The sequence below is a fragment of the Trichosurus vulpecula genome, chromosome 1, assembly GCF_011100635.1.
Source record: "Trichosurus vulpecula isolate mTriVul1 chromosome 1, mTriVul1.pri, whole genome shotgun sequence".
Classification (NCBI taxonomy): Eukaryota; Metazoa; Chordata; class Mammalia; order Diprotodontia; family Phalangeridae; genus Trichosurus; species Trichosurus vulpecula.
Window position 1 is genome coordinate 30,585,016 of NC_050573.1, and position 14,294 is coordinate 30,599,309.

The 14,294-nt window shown below is 45.1% G+C and overlaps 1 pseudogene; it reads right to left on the reverse strand.

Annotated features, from left to right (window-relative positions):
• LOC118852271 overlaps nt 1–14,052 on the reverse strand; it is a 181,181-nt pseudogene extending 167,129 nt beyond the window's left edge.
• Between the last annotated feature and the right edge of the window lie 242 nt (nt 14,053–14,294).

Consider the following 14,294-nt stretch of genomic DNA (forward strand, 5'->3'; position numbering starts at 1 on the left):
ACTGAGAAATTGAGTGACTTGCCCACAGTCATATAGTTGATATGCAATCCAGAGGCAAGACTTGAACCCAGTTTTTTTTTTTTTAAACTCCAAGGCCTATCCAGCTCTACCTCCCTGCCTCTTTCCTTTCACATAGTAGGGTTAATGAAAATAATAGTGGTAGATAATATTTATATAGAGCTATAGGGTTTAAGAAGCATTTTACAAATATGATCTCCTTTGAGTCTCGCAGTCCTTGGAGGTGGGTAGTATGATTATCTCCATTTTACAAATGATGAAACAGAGGCAGAGAGTGGTAAAGTGACTTGCCTAAGGTCACACAGCTAGTAAGTACCTGAGGCTGGATTTGAATTAGGATCTTCCTGTGACTCCAGGCCTGGCACTCTATCTATCATACCACCTCACTGCCCCCAGAAAGATGAAAGAATGCTCCCTGGATATTCAATAAAATCAGTAGGTACACAAACCACTTTCTATGTGAATTGCTTCCTTTCATGAGAAACTCCAAATGTTTGGATGCTTACTGTTTCATTGTTGGACAGCTGAGACTTTAAAAAAATAACTTAAAAAAACCCCCAAAACCTCTTCCTTTAGGATGCATTGCGGAGTCAGAGGAGCTGTATTCAAATTTCCCAGACCCCCCCAGCAGCTAACTTGTAGTTGTGAATTCTGATAAAAGCCTTAGAACCTTCCCCTTGAGAGAATGTCGTGAGAGCCTCCCATTACTAAATATTCTGAGTCAAATTCCCTATGCTTCCTGAATAGGTGACCTTGGATAAGTCCCATAAAATCCATGGGCCTCAGCTTTCTCATCTGTAAAGGGACGGGGCTCTAGGAGGCCTGTAAGGTCTTGCAGCTCTAAATTGATAAGCTTACCCAGGGAACACTGGGTCCCTTCTAGGCGTCTCTTTTGAGGAAGGCCATACACAAAGCTGTCCAGAATAGAGCAGGGATGATGAGAGAATCGCAGGATAGGAGGCGCAGCTGCAGGAAAATGTTGGGATGTTTGGCCAGGAGAAGACGAGCCGGAGGTGAGACGTGATTGCTGTCTTCGAGTATTTAAAGCGCTGTCACATGAAAGAGAAAGCAGACTCAGTCTGGGTGGCTCCGTAGGACAGAAATAGAATTAGTGGCTAGAAATTGGGGAGGGGGGCAGATTTCAGAATAAACTGTAAAATCCTTGAGGACAGGGACGATGCCTGGGTTATCTTTTTCTGTTCCCTAATACCCAGAATAATGCATAGCCTGCTATTACTATTTGGGTGGGGGAAGGGGAACAAACTTGGGGCTTGAGTCTGTGATTTAGCAGTATATGGAGCTCCCAGTGTGGAAGCTTCCTTCACTAATGCAGACAGGCCCATCATCTGTAACAAAGTCTTAGATAATTGCCTGGGTCACTGAGAGGTTAAGCTCTAGACAGCGAGAATTAGAAAAATCCTCCTTGAGGAAACAATGTCATATAATACAAAGGCAGCTAGAAGGAGCTGGGCTCATTCACATCTCAACTCTACTTCTTACTCCTTGGGAGACCACAGGCAAGCCTTCACTTCCCCTCCCTGGGACTCAGTTTCTCCCTCTGCAAAATGAGGGGGTTGGACTATGGTCCTTAGGTCCCTTCCAGGTCTAGTTTGGTGAGCCCATATAGGGGCTCAAGAGATTTTTTGATGTTGGGGGGTGCTCTTTGGAGAAGAGTTGAGAAAATGCACTTTTCTCCCTTCTTTACAGAGGTGAGGGACCATGGATGTGGAATATTCTGTACATTCGTCAGGCATGGCTGAGACATCAGTTAGTTTTGCTGTACCTTCCCCTTCCTTCCTTCCTTCCTTCCTTCCTTCCTTCCTTCCTTCCTTCCTTCCTTCCTTCCTTCCCTCCTTTCTCTCTCTCTTTCTTTCTTTCTCTCTCTCTCTTTCTTTCTTTCTTCCTTCCTTTCTTCCTTCTTTCCTTCCTTTCTCTCTTTCTTCCTCCTTTCTTTCTTTCTTTCTTCCTTCCTTCTTTCCTTCCTTTCTTCCTTTCTCTCTTTCTTTCTCTCTTTCTTCCTTTCTTTCTTTCTCCTTTCTTTCCTTCCTTCCTTCTTCTCTTTTTGTCTTTATTTTTTCCTTCCTTTCTTCCATTCTCTCTCTTTCTCTCTTTCTCTCTCTCTCTCTCTCTCTCTCTCTCTCTCTCTCTCTCTCTCTCTCTCTTTCTTTCTTTCTTTTCTTTCTCGGGCTTAGCTCACAGTCATGCAGATAGTAAGGGCAAGAAGCAAACTCGAACACAGGTTCTTTGACTCCAGAGAAGTAGATGAGAAAGAGAATATGGTTGGAAGAAAAAAAAAGGCAGCTTAGCATTGGAAGGGGAAAAGGAAAGGGGACAAGCCTTTATTAAGTCAAGAATACAGAGGAGAAGGTAGAGGAAGGGTTCTATTTAGACATGAAGACATTACAAAAAACAAAAGACATAAGTAAAATTAAGATTTATTTCTTTTTTTTCTTTTCTTCCAAAAGTGGACTTACCAGATCTGGTGGCACATGCCTGCAATCTCTGCTCCCAGAAAGGCCAAGGCTGATGGATCTGGTGATCTCAGATTCTCTGAGCTGCAGGGCCCTTTGGGTGTCTGTACTGTCTGCTACCAATACAGTGAGCCCTCCAGAATGGGGAAACACTTATTTGCTCAAAGACGGGTGGCCCAGGACAGAAAGAGAGCAGGTCAAGGATCCATGCATATCTGGAGTAGTATCTGTATCAGGCTCAGAGTAGCCACTGAAATTCCAACCTGGGTAAGATGAAAAGATTCAGTGTTAAGAAATAACCAAGCAAATAAATTAACAAACAGAAAAATAGACGGAATATTGACATATGGATAATAAATAGACAACAGGCTCATTCTTGAATCCCTGGGAACCACTAGACTATTGATCCCAGAGGGAGCATGAGAAAAGTATGTTGGTCCTTATATTTGGACTCAGGAACATCTGATGTCTTTGAGCATTCACTAGGCGTGTGACCCTAGGCAAGTCACTTAATGTTCTGGGTCTCAGTTTCCTCATATGTGAAATGAGGGCAATAGACTCAATGACCTCCAGGATCCCTTCTTTCTCAAAAATCTATGGTCCTGTGATCTCTAAGAATCAAATGAGATAATATTTGTAAAATGTTTAGCACAATGCCTGGCACAGAGTGGGGACTTAACACAGGCTTGTTCCCTTCCCTTTTCCCCTTCCGATGCTAACCCTTTTTTTCTCCCCACCATATGTCTGCATTACATGCCATGTCTGAGCCACTTCTCTGGAGTCAGAGAGCCTGTGAGTCTTACCTGTATGGCCATAAGCAAGCCACTTTCCCTCTCTCAACATCTTTTTCTTCATGTTCCTTCACGTATGAAATGAAGGTGTTGACCTAGATGGTCTTTGAGGTCTATGAGATTGGATTATTTTCTCAGTTAAATTTGGTCAGCAGCTTTTGTATTCTGAACACTGCTCCCCTCCCACTCCCCGCCCCCCCAGCCAATCAGGGTTAAGTGACTTGCCCAGGGCCACACAGCTAATAATCTATTTGAAGCTGGATTTGAACCCAGGTCCTCCTGACTCTGGGGCCAGTGCTCTATCCACTGTGCCACCTAGCCGCCCCAGGACACTCCTTAATTAAGCTTCTCTGATACTTTTGGAACAACCCAAACCCTGAAAGTACGGGGACAGGGGTGTTTTCAAGGATCTGGTCTTTTGTCTTTGCTTACCCCCAATAGGCATTGGGTGGACCTTGCTCCCCAAGCCGTGTTTATTTTCAGCCCATCACTAGAGAAATTACACAAATATGTATGTGTATGAATGTATATGCATATATATATACATATATATATATATACACAATGTATATGCGCACATACATTGTATACTCTGTGTGTGTATCTTGTTTCTCTGACCTGCTTATCTCTCTTTCTCTTTAAAGCGGCCCCTAAATCTGCACATTAGAGGTGATTAGCTACCTACGGGACATCCTCTGTCATTAGTTAATGCTCTGGAGAGGGTCTTGGTCCCAGATCACAGTAACAGGGCCCTTTGTACATACATCACTGGAGGCACATCCTACCAAAGTCTCCAGTCTTTCTCCTCATTCTCCAGCCTCTGTCCGGGGCTGCAGATCTGAGGGGTTAGCGAGACAAGTTTAATTTAAAGATGAGCTTCCCTAGGACTGCCAAAGGAAATGGCGTGTCAGCTACGTCAAAAATAGATACTGTTGTGCAGATATATGGAGGGAGAGGGGGACTCAGCCAAGGCGATTAATTACCTGGATTGCCTTTAAATGTCAAAACAAATCCTTCCCCATTCCTTCTTCAAGGCTTAAATCATGGAGAAAGACAGGGGCAACCCCAGCAGCCTGGAATGCTGGGAAAGGAAAGGGCTGGGGGGTGGGGAGAGGGGATCCAAGACATTGCATGTGGGGGGATGTGCCTGGAGGATAGAGCCATGCTGTGTATGTTTATCAAGGATCAGGAGAGGGTAAAATAAGAATATCTCCTGGTAGCCATAGAAATTTGTCCCAAATTTCCATGTGGGGAGCTACAGAGGTGTGTTTATTTCTGTGTGTGCAACTGGGAATGATAGTACCCTAATCTGGAGCAGGAAGAGATCTCAGAGGCCATCTAGTCCAACCCCTTCTTTTTACATATAAGGAAACTGAGGCCCAAGTAGCCAATGTACCCTGCCCAAGATCACTCTGGTCATAAGGGTCAGAGGTAGGATCTGAACCTCTAAGGTATACAGAGCTGGCCTCAGAGCTAGGAAGAGCTCAGGTCAAGTCCTGCCTTGGTCACAAACTGGCTGTCACTATGGAGCAATTCCTTTACTATCAGTGCCACAAGGAACTTTATCATATTTAAAGTGACAGAACAGTTGCCCATCTGCATAAGCACAGGGGTTTTCTACTCTGGAAGTTCTCTGTACTGATGAAACTCCACAGGTCTAGATGAAAAGAAAAAGAAAGGGGGAGGGGAGAAGAGGAAAGGGGAGAGGAGGAAAGAGGAAGGGAGGGGGAAGAGGAATGAAGAAAAGAATGAGGGGAGAGGAAAGGACAAGAGAAGAGAAGAATGAAGAGCAAAATGGAGAGATGAGAGGAAAGGAGAGAAGAGGAGAAGAGAGGAATGAGGAGAAAAAAGATGAGAGGAGAGGGTTGGAAAGGAGAGAAGATGGGTAGAGAGGAGAGGAAAGGAGAGAAGAAGGGTGTAGAGGAGAGGAATGAGAAAAAGACAGGAATGAAGAGAAGAGAGGAAAAAAGAAGGTAAAGACACAGACACACAGAGAGAAAGACAGGGAGAGAGAGGAGAGAATAAGGATGAGCAAGAATGAAATAGAATGAAAAGTAGGAGGAATGGAGAGTAGGAGAATCTCTGAGAGGAAATGCTCTGAAGATCTCAGGAAGGGTCAAAACCATTCATAACCCTAAAAAAAACCCCAACAACTCTTGCTTCATCTTTTCCAAGAATTCTAATTTAGTTTGTGCTCAAACTATGTTTTCCTTTAAGGCTTTGCTTGTAGATGTTTTGGAGTCATTCTCTTCTGAGTTTGTCTTTGGTGTCCCTGTTACCATAATAGCTTTTTTTAATGGTGAGATAATTTTTTCTTTGTTTGCTCATTCTTTCAGCCTACTTCTTCACGTGGGACTTGAGGTTAAGGTTGGGCTCTGTGCACTCCTGGAGGGAAGGTCTGGTATAATTCTGTAGCTGCCTTCTTGGGGGTATTGAGCATTGTGTGGTGCCAGAATCTCAAGGACAGCTCCCCTGCAGGACCTGCAAGCTTTCAGGGGTCTGGTCCAAGGTCAAGTCTGATTGTTGGCCTCCCTGGTCTGAGCTCCACAAGGTCTTGACCTAGTTTTGAGTCTGAGCAACAATAGATGGTGCTGGACTTAGCCACTGTCTGATAGCTGGGCAGCTCTGCTGGTTCAAAGGGACATGAGTTCAAGTTTCCCTTTGGATAGGGATTCTCACTCTGGTTTTTCGTCCGCAGATTTCAGAGCAGGTCAGTGGATTGATCTGAGACCCTGCCCTGCTGCTAGGATATGAGGGGCTCCAGTGCTGCTTGCTTCTACCTTGTTCTTCTCTTGGTATACAGACCAGGGCCTTCAATCACTCCTCAATCTGGAATGCCAGTCCCAGATTAAGGGCTCTGTGACCTAGGTCCTACAGAGGGAGCAACAAAGCTGCCAGTTGGCACTTGCTCTCACCTCCCTGACCCCACCCCTCCCATCCTCACCCCTACCCCCTCCAGGCTGTGGTACCTTGGCACAGGTAGGTCTGGCGCTTTCTCTTACCCTGGTGCCCAGCTTCTCCCTGTGCTGGGGTGCTCCACTGACCAGACCCTATCCCCAATATTTGCATACTTCTCTCTCTCCCTCTGTTCCCCTGGGCTGGAAAATGACTTACTGTGACTTATTTCTGTAGTTCCCAAACAGGATTCATTCTGGCGCACTTACTAGATCTGTTTAGAGGAGTATGGGGGGAACTTATCTCTAATTTCTCCCTGTTACTCTGCTGCTCTGCCTCCAACAAGAAGTTTTCAAAGCTGAAAATGACTCTTCAGATGGATATATGAGAAGAGCACTGGCCTCTGAGGCAGAAAGCCTCATTTTGAATCCCATTTCTTTTCCTTATTTACTGTGTATTCTTGGACAACTCATTAACATTCAACACAGTGCCTAGCACATAGTAGGTCTTAATAAATGTTTATGAGCAGCTAGGTGGAGAGGTAGGTAGAGCACTGGGCTTAGAATCAGAAGACTCCTCTTTCTGAGTTCAAATCTGGCCTCAGACACTTCCTAGCTGTGTGACTCTGGGTAAGTCACTTAACTCTGTTTGCCTCAGTTTCCTCATCTGTAAAATAAGCTGGAGAAGGAAATAGCAAACCACTCCATTATTTCTGCAAGAAAATCCCGAGTGGGGTCACAAAGAGTCAAATATGATTGAAATGACTCAACAACAATAAATATTTAGCGAATGAAATTGAATTGAAAATTTGTGCTCTCTGGGCCTAGGCTTCCTCATTTTAAAAATGAATTGCACTTGATGAGCTCTAACATCCCTTGGAGGAGAAAGAGCACCAATTGGCTTTAGAGTCAAAGGACTTGAGTTCAAAACCTGCCTCAGTCATTGACTATATGACCTCGGCCAAGTCACTTGTCTTCTATGTACCAATGGCCTCTGAGGTTCCTTATGCCTTTAGGGTCCAAAATCTCATGATAGACTCAGAGGGATGAGTGCCTTTTCTGCACTTGGGGACCCTGTTTTTATTCTCTCAACTCTTAGTCCCTCCTTCTATCACTTTATGCTATAGAATATAAGCTCCATGAGGGCAGGAACTGTTTATTTTTGTCAAGAATTAATATCATGCCTGGCACATTTTAGCCACTTAACATATTTATGGAGTTGAAATGTTAATTGAAGCAAAAGAGTTACCAGAAATAAGGAAAAGACAGTGTTACATAATAGTCTTTCTTGGAAGATCTGGATTCAAATCCTACCTCTGACACTTATAAGATGTATGACACTCAAAAAGTGAGAGAATCATAGATTTCAGGCTGGAAAGGACCCTAGAGGCCACCAGGTTCAACCTTATTTCTTCATAGATGTTAAATGACTTAATCAGGGTCACACAGCTAGTGAGTATCTGAGGTAGGTTTTAAACACAGGTCTTAAACTCAAGGTCTTTTGCTTAACTCATTCTACCAACCTCTCTAGTGAGATCATGCCACCTCATAGACTAATTAAATCATATTGGGCTGGATGTCACTGGGTTTCATAGGATCATAGGCATAAAGCTGGAAGGGCCCTTAGAGTCTGTCTCATTTACCAGAGTTGGAGGCTAAGCCCACTGATCCTTTCATTAAGGTGAAGAAGATTGGCTGAGGTCACAGGAAAAATAAACAACAGAGTCCATGCCTGAAACCAGGTCCTCTGCCTCGAAATTCAGAGCTCTTTATAGACTCTTAAGCACACCTGCTGTCACACACACCTGGAAAGCACTGCTTCCTTATTTCTTCCTCAAAGAGCCCTGCTCTTCCTTTAAGACAAAACAAGATCACGGTCTTCTACATGAAGCCTTTCCTGATCCCCACCCCCAACTGCCAGGGCTCTCCCTCCCAATCTACCTTGTACTTAACCACTTTGTATGTATTTGTCTTTATTTGCTTTATATTTACATGCAACAAAATATGGATTGATTCTCTTCCACTTCTGCTAATTTTGACCTGATAATCCACAGCAAGAAAAAAGAGGCTCTCCAACAGCCAGCATGATACCATCTATTAGTGGAACCATCGGCTTCAGCAAATAGAGGGATTTGGAATGCTCTGGCTAAGTTCACTTACCTCGGCAGTGTCCTTTCCAGGGATGTATAGGGATGCTCAGTGCTTGGGAATTCCTGAAGGAAAATGTGGGAGAGAAGAGGTATTAGGCTGCCTACCAAACTGAAGGTCTACAGAGCCCTGGTGCTGACCTCATTGTTGCATGCCTGTGAAACCTGGACAGTCTACCAGTGCCACGCCAGGAAACTGAATCACTTCTGTTTGAATTGTCTTAGGAAGATTCTGTAGGATAAGGTACCTGGACACTGAGTTCTCTTCTTCTTTTTTTTTTTTGGAGGGGGGAAGGCAGGGAAATTAGGGTTAAGTGACTTGCCCAAGGTCACACAGCTAGTGTGTCAAATGTGTGAGGATGGATTTGAACTCGGGTCCTCCTAACTCTGGGGCTGGTGCTCTACTCACTTCATCAGCTAGGTGCCCCACTGAGGTCCCTTCTTGAGGTGAACTGAATGGAACTTTTAAATTCTACTGAAGAGAGAGCAACTCTGATGGGCTGGCCACAGTGTTTGAACGTCCAAAGTGTGTTTGCCTAAAAACCTATTTTATGGACAACTTACACAAGGCAGGTCCTCACACAGAGATCAGAAGAAGAAATGCAAGGACACTCACAAGGTCTCTCTGAAGAACTTAGCTATGGATTGTGAGACATGGGAGACACTGACCCAGGACCACTCAGCGTGGCGTGCCCACATCAAAGAAGGCGGTGTGCTCTATGATCGGAATAGAACAGCAGTAGCTCAAAAGAAACCCGAGATGCACAAATTTAGAGCCATCTTCACTCCAAATGTTCATACAGACTACTTGTACCCAACCTGTGGTAGAGTCTTCTGAATTTGTATTGGTGTGATCAGCCACAGCCCGGCACACTCTATATTGACCCCCAACATAGTGATGTCATTTTGGGCCTCTCGGAGCACAAGGGACAAACAACACTTATGTTTATGTTTTGTATCCTTAAGCATGCCCTTGTCTCTCCTCTGTTAGGATGCAAACCCCTTGTGAGCAGATATTGCTTTATTCTTTGTACTTTTATCTTCAGTACCTAGCACAGTGCTCAGCACACAGTAGGTGCTTAATAGGTGTTTGCTGATTGATTGACTTCACAAACCTGAAATGTATTTACCTCTGTAGGAAAGGAAGAAGTCATTTCTGAGAATGTCTAGGTTTTGACCCTAGGGCTTGATTCAAGGGTGGCTGGGGATGAGAGGAGGGAAATTAAAATCAAACTCAGTTGTCTGGGTTGTGTTTTTAGATGTTGTCCTATTAAATAACAGACTATGTTATATTTACTGATCCAGCAGGTAATAAAAAAGCTACTGGGAGGAGGAGTGTTTGGCTCCTTTTTTTATTAAAAAAATATTAAAAATGTAACATGTGGAACACAGATAATTTGTTTCTATGAGAGGCTCCCTTCAGCATCTGCATTTGAAAGATTTAAATAAAGAGTAAAGAAAATACATAAATAAGGAGGCGGAGGACGAAATGAATTTTCTAAGACTGGAAATGGATTTTGGCTTCAAAAGGTTTTTTTGGGGGGTGGGGAGGGAGGCAATTTCTCTGGAAAAAATAATGATATTTTTAAAATATGGTGTTGGAGGAGCAATAAGTACTTTTAAAATCATAATGAGGATGGGCGGGGGGTCTCTTTGATCACTTTGATTACAAGTTGTGATGATAGTCCTAGAATGTCAGAGTTAGAAGGGGCCTTAAGGTACAAAATGTCAAGATTGGGAGGATCCTTAGAACAGAGAGGAACCTGGAGTGGTCTTAAAATAAATTAAAATATCAGAACTGGGAGGGACCTTAGAACCCAGAATGTGAGAGCTGGGCAAGACCTTAGAATATAAAGTATCATAACCTGGAGATGGCTGTAGAACAGGGAATGTCAGAGCTGGCAGGGGCCTTAGAACAGGGAATGTCAGAGCTGGCAGGGGCCTTAGAACAGGAAATGTCAGAGCTGGCAGGGGCCTTAGAACAGGGAATGTCAGAGCTGGCAGGGGCCTTAGAACGGGGAATGTCAGAGCTGGGAGGGGCCTTAGAACAGGGAATGTCAGAGCTGGGAGGGGCTTTAGAACAGGGAATGTCAGAGCTGGCAGGGGCCTTAGAACAGGGAATGTCAGAGCTGGGAGGGGCCTTAGAACAGGGAATGTCAGAGCTGGCAGGGGCCTTAGAACAGGGAATGTCAGAGCTGGGAGGGGCCTTAGAACAGGGAATGTCAGAGCTGGCAGGGGCCTTAGAACAGGGAATGTCAGAGCTGGGAGGGGCTTTAGAACAGGGAATGTCAGAGCTGGCAGGGGCCTTAGAACAGGGAATGTCAGAGCTGGGAGGGGCTTTAGAACAGGGAATGTCAGAGCTGGCAGGGGCCTTAGAACAGGGAATGTCAGAGCTGGGAGGGGCCTTAGAACAGGGAATGTCAGAGCTGGGAGGGGCCTTAGAACAGGGAATGTCAGAGCTGGGAGGGGCTTTAGAACAGGGAATGTCAGAGCTGGCAGGGGCCTTAGAACAGGGAATGTCAGAGCTGGGAGGGGCCTTAGAACAGGGAATGTCAGAGCTGGGAGGGGCCTTAGAACAGGGAATGTCAGAGCTGGGAGGGGCCTTAGAACAGGGAATGTCAGAGCTGGGAGGGGCCTTAGAACAGGGAATGTCAGAGCTGGGAGGGGCCTTAGAACAGGGAATGTCAGGGCTGGGAGGGGCCTTAGAACAGGGAATGTCAGGGCTGGGATTACAACTCATCTAGTCCAATCTCTTTAATTTTTGCAGAAGCTTATTTTAAACTTCCTTCTCCTGTCCTTAGAAATCTAGACAACTTCAAGACCCTCTTGGATTCTCTGACCTTCCTTTGGAAAGGCTGCTTGACTCTCGTAATAGAAGAGGTAATGATCTGTTTTTTATCGATGATGCTGGAGAAGAATTGAAGGGTCATTTCCCCATGTGGTAGAGCCCCTCCTCCACCCTACAGAAGAACATTGATTGAAGATAATGTAGAGGTCAGCAATATCCCCCAAATCTAAAGCTTCTTTTCTGATATAGCAGGACTGATCTACCATGTCGTAGACTGCCCTTCCAGCCCCCTCCTTGTCATCGTTGTAAGGAATTTTTCATATAGGTATTTCACAGGATTCCTGTCCTGCAGCATTCACTGAGAGCCAGCCCATTTCCAAATAACAAAAGCAATGTACAGACCACCTGTTGGAAATCTAGAGGCCTGAATATCAAGCAGACTTCTCCTGCTCATTCTTCTCATCCCCCCTCACTTCCAAACCTGCACTCCAGCCTCTAAGGTGGGGTAGCTAGGACCCTATCCTCAGACTTTTTGCTATCTGACTCTGGACAATTCACTTCTGAGAAACTCAGTTCCTGCCTCAAAGGATAATGGGAGAATAATAGCACCTCCCCCACTCCGCTACTGAGATAATGAATGAATGCAATGCACTTTTTTTTAATCAAAGAGAATTCTATTTTAAGTGGTTTTTACAAACTGTTGCAATATCAAAGTCATTTGTTTGATAGATATTATCAAGCTGTTTTGTCAAACACACTGAAATAACCCCAAGATATATGTCAGAGCTCACAGAGCTTGAAAACAGCAAAGATTATTTGTAACCAGACAAAACCTGCTTCTGGGTTTTCTGTCCAGAGCGTGTTGCTTATGACACTAGAGATATACATTTGAAGAAATGCAGGGATCATTTTGTTTGGAACTTCAGATGCAACTAGAACACACAGTATTTACAAAGAAACTTTTATTTTTATTTAGTCGTTTCAGATCTTTGTGGTCCTATTTAGGGTTTTCTTGGCAAAGATGCTGGAGTGGTTTGCTATTTCCTTCTCCAACTCATTTTACAAATGAGGAAACCGAGGCAGACAGGGTTAAGTGACTTGCCTAGGGTCACACCGTGTCTGAGGCCGAATTTCAATTCAGGTCTTCCTCACCCCAGGCTTGGAGCTCTATCCACTGTGCCATCTAGCTACCTCTAAGAGGTACGTATACAGCTGGAATCTGCATTTTTGTCAGCAAATCGTCTTCCATACAAGGCATTTACTGAGGCATTGGCTGAATCTGTTGAGGGACATTTCACATACACCTTGCCCTGGGCTGAATTTTTGTCTCATCCGTGTTTGTTACATTCTTCAATTACGTGTCTGCATCCCAGCCGAGTTCCTCTTCCGTCTGAGGGTTAAACACATTGGAAAGCTGGAAACACTCCGTCGTAAGAGCCTGCACAGAAAGGGCTGCTGCTAGAGCCGGAAAGTCTCTCTGTTGGGGAAGTCTGTTTTGTAAATCTCCTACAGCTGCAAATGTGAAAGATCCACTCTTTAGCAAAGCCTGTTGTGCCCCTGGAGGACTGTGTAAACCTGTACCTTCTGCTAGTCTTGTCATGAATTGGACACGACCGGCTGTTCCCAGGTCAATTGCAGACGTTGGAGCTCCTCACCAAATCCAAACGTGAACCCGCCCTGGGCGCGTCGGTCCGTCGGTAACATCACCAATTTTCATAGGCCTGCCTTGCTCATTCAAATGCATTCGGTTGTTCAATGCCTTTTGGGCACTTTCCGAATCTGAAAACGTAATAATCTATGTCCCTTGGATCGACCAGTTTCACCACCCGTCACTAGGGGAATGCTTTCAGGCCTGCCATAAGGCTCAACGATTCCCCGAAGCCTATCTTCAGTTACGTTGAAGTGGATCCTGCGTAAAGCCTCGGGGTCCAGCACTTCTCTCCTTTAGGTTACTGGACCTGGTCTTTCTAGGCTCTTTCTGCCTGGGAGGCCGGTACCATGATAGGCATTCCTAAGACCAGCTGGCCACTTAATCCTCTTGCTAGAGACACTGAGTTAATATCAACGGATTCTATACAAGCAATTCATTCGGACTTCGACTTTCTATCAGAAATCATTGTTACATCGCAGACCTTTTCTACAATAAAATAAACAAATGAATGAATGAATGAATGAATGAATGAATAAACCACAAACTCCAGATCTCTTGGTCTCATTCTTGCTGCCAGTTAGTTGCACAGAACGTCTCTCTCTGGGGTCAGATTGTCAGTAGGTTCCCTTAATTTGATCTGGGAGGCAGCCCTATCTTTTCACGAATGGCACTGTTAAATTTTGGTCCCGAGCAGAGTCTTGGATAGCAGCCTCCAACGCGGCCTTTTCTGCTTTGGGAACGACTTCGTCTTCGTAATTTGCTTTGGCTACGCTTCCGTTCCCGGCTCTTTTTCCTCTCCCGGTCTTTGTCTCGGTTCCGTTCCTTACTTTTGCTCCTCTTTCAGTCATGACTTGGATTTGTGCTCTTTGATTTTGTTTGCTTTTCTCTTCTTGCTACGCTCTTCTTAGCGCTGCTCAAATGTCCTCATCCTTCTTATAATCTTACCTACACCTTCTGCCATTCTTTTAGAACTCCTGGGCTTCTGTGCAATTGAGGTGCTTGTGTCTCTGGGGTGCTAGCGTCTTTGGGAGGCTCTACCTCTGCGGCTGCGACCTGGGCTCAGGTAGTGGTTCCCTCTGCCTACCCCTCCCAGCCTGAGTTTTGGGCTCTGAGGGTGGCAGAGCCGGAGCCGATCGAAATGCAAACAGTAATTAGAAGAGCGGGGGCGGGTGAGGCAGGGCAGCGGCAGCAAATAGGTGGCCAACCCTGAGATGGGGACTGCAGATCTCTGCAATGCAGCCGCTGTTTTCCCAATCACACACACACACATACACTTACGAACATGCACCCATTCGCACATACACACACAAACACATACACGCACACAAATACACACGCCTGTAATGAATTTTGAAACCTGAAAGGGCTACAGACAGGGTGAGCTGATACTCGTGTGGAGAACCCCTGGAGAGGGGAAATCCCAGCCCTGCTTTCAAGAGACACACCACACACTAGCTGGGTGACCTTGGGTAAATCACAACCTCTCTGGCCCCAGACTTAGTTGCAGGAGACACACCACACACTAGCTGGGTAC